Source organism: Cynara cardunculus (genome assembly GCF_001531365.2).
Source record: "Cynara cardunculus var. scolymus isolate 2C chromosome LG 2, CcrdV1, whole genome shotgun sequence".
NCBI classification, from domain to species: domain Eukaryota; kingdom Viridiplantae; phylum Streptophyta; class Magnoliopsida; order Asterales; family Asteraceae; genus Cynara; species Cynara cardunculus.
Window position 1 is genome coordinate 60300966 of NC_037529.1, and position 2851 is coordinate 60303816.

Consider the following 2851-nt stretch of genomic DNA (forward strand, 5'->3'; position numbering starts at 1 on the left):
GCATATGTGTGTGGCAACTACTAATTAACATTAAAAAAGCTTTTTTAAGAGAAGTTGACAACAATATTAGAACCATATGTTAATTTAAGTTATCTAACTATGCTCCGAGAGCAGTGTTACAAAGTACTCTACAAATGTTTGACTAATGTTAGTAGTTTGTTTAATTAGAATTCACAATTCTAACTGAAATCTCATATAAGGTGACAAAATCATGATGTTCATTTTGTAACAAATTTAATTGAAATCTTATTTGAAGTTATGAAAAAAAATGTTCTATAATATTTCAAGTGAAAATTAGAGGAGTGCGTAAGTTGTAGCAACAGTAGTGGAAGTTCAAGGCGATGCATGAAAAAAACCACATCACCAAGCTAAGATAATGGATTTTTCCTCATAAAAAAATAAAATTAATATCAAGTGGGGTCGATGACCCACATATTAGATATTAAACTGATAAAAATAAATACTACAGTTTATCGTAATATTTTATAATATTTAAATTTTAATTAGAGGGGTGTGTCAAACATTGATAGTGGTAACACCAAGACGACAGATAAATAACTATATCACCAAGTGGTATAACGGGCATTCTCATATACAAAGTAAAATACCAAGCAAGTTGAAACCGCATATATTAGATATCAAACAAAAAACATATAATATACTTGATCTAAACAAAAAAAACCTAAGATTCAGGATGTTAAACTAAAAACATATACTACATTTGATCTTAAGCAAAAGGTCGACATCAGAGAAAAATATGTTTATTCCATTTTTAGTCATTTCTTTTTGTAGTAATCTTCATCTTGCCACTTTCACTCCATCATGCCATGCAGGATGCAATTATGCAAACAATATTGAGAAAAATGTTGGCTCTTTTCTTTTTGTATCCACCTCTCATGTGTCTCTTTCTTCTTTGATCTAATGTGGGATGCAAACAATAATACGAAGGAAAAAATGATTTATATTGCTTAGAAGTTGTCACCTGATTATCCATGGTTATTGCTTTTATATAGATAAAAATAAATATATAAAAATATAGATTATAGATATATAACTATTGTTTTTACAACTATAACTTCAACCAATTTTATGGTTTTGATTTATCGTCAACTTTATGTTATTTTTTATATTAGTTTTTGATATATAATTTTTTATAGATGGTTGGCCAAAAAAAGGACAACCTAAAAATTGCACAAACTCTCTTACTATTATAAGATATCTCTTTTTAATTATTCACTTCCTTATTTTGTATTATTTGGTTGGTTTTGATTTCAACCATTGTTATATATTTTGTATTATTTGTTTGGTTCCTCCTTTAATATATTATATTGATATTGTTATTGGTTGATGATTGACTTCAAATTCATTTTTTCCTTCTTCCATATACTTACCTCTGTCTTCGAATATATTACATTCTCATTAATTTGCGGTAATATGTTTAACATGTAACTTCTTTACATATAGGTTTATTTTATTTTACTTATAACCATATAATCAAGTTTAGTTAATCTAAAAAGGTTTATAATATTTCATTGTTATTTTAAAGTCAATTGATATAAAAGAAATGATATAAAAATTGGGTCATCCAAATAAGATAACCTTATTATCAAGCTCATGAGTTGACACAATGAATCTCATTCTTCTTACTTATACAAACCTTCTTATTTTAATCTTTCAATCTTTCACCAATATGGGATATCACAAACTCAACCACAATTTCTCAACACCTCAGTACTTAATTCTCATAATTTCACATCAATACCTCTTGGTTTGATATTCTCATGATTTCACATCAATACCTTTTGGTTTGCTCGGTGATCAAAACTCAATTAAAGAAAAAATGTAAAATCCTCGACTCGAACGGAAGTGCGATGTGTTTGAAAACTCGGGATCATGTATATATTTATAACGCCTCGTCCAACACCGTTAATCACGATTCGGAGAATACTAACATAAGATGAAAGCACGCCATTAAATCAACACTTTCATTCTATATATAAGTGATATAATAGATACTTAGACTACATTTGTTATAATAAGTACAGAAATAATCACAAATTTTGATAAGGAAAAAAAATGTATCATTTGCATTCGTTTTGCATAAATCTATTACCAATTGATTGGTTTTAGTTTCAACCATGGCTATAAATTTCAAAGCTCTATCTCACATTTATACATCCATCATCTTCTTCCAAACTATCATCTGTCTACCAATGTGAGATGATGAAAGTCAACCTTATTTCAGATTTGAGGAACACTCAAACTTTATATTGTCAATTCATCATCCTTGGTTTCACTTTTATATTTGCACTATAATTTTTACCATTTAGTTGGTTTTAATTCCACCTATGATATAGATTTCAAAGACGGTCATCCAAAATAAAACAACCTTATGAGGCAAACTCCATGATTTGACACAAAAACATTCAATCCACCTTTCTTATACACTTCACTTTATTCAAAATTTTCAAATCTTCATCAATGTGAGACAACTAAAACTCAACCACAATTCATCATATGAGAATACTCAATTCTCATAGTGTCACTTTAATACCTTAAGGTTTTCTTTTATATATAAAAAGATAAAGTTTTTTTTCTTTCCATTTGGTTGGTTTTCATCTCAATCATGGTTATAGATTAAAAAGAGGGTCATCCAAAGGAAAACAACCTTATGAGGCAAACCCCATTATTTGACACAAAGACATCCAATCCACCTTTCTTACACACTTCATTTTTTTTTAAATCTTTCAACTCTTCACCAATGTGGGATATCTCAAACTCAACCACAATTCACCAACAACTCAATACACTACTCTCATGATGTCACCTCAAACACTCATGGTTAGAAGCT

The 2851-nt window shown here is 28.7% G+C and overlaps 1 non-coding gene across 1 annotated transcript; it reads right to left on the bottom strand.

Annotated features, from left to right (window-relative positions):
- Nucleotides 1–297: 297 nt before the first annotated feature.
- Nucleotides 298–492, bottom strand: LOC112508321. Its single transcript, XR_003068698.1, has one exon. It is a non-coding gene; the product is annotated as a U2 spliceosomal RNA (small nuclear RNA).
- Nucleotides 493–2851: the final 2359 nt, after the last annotated feature.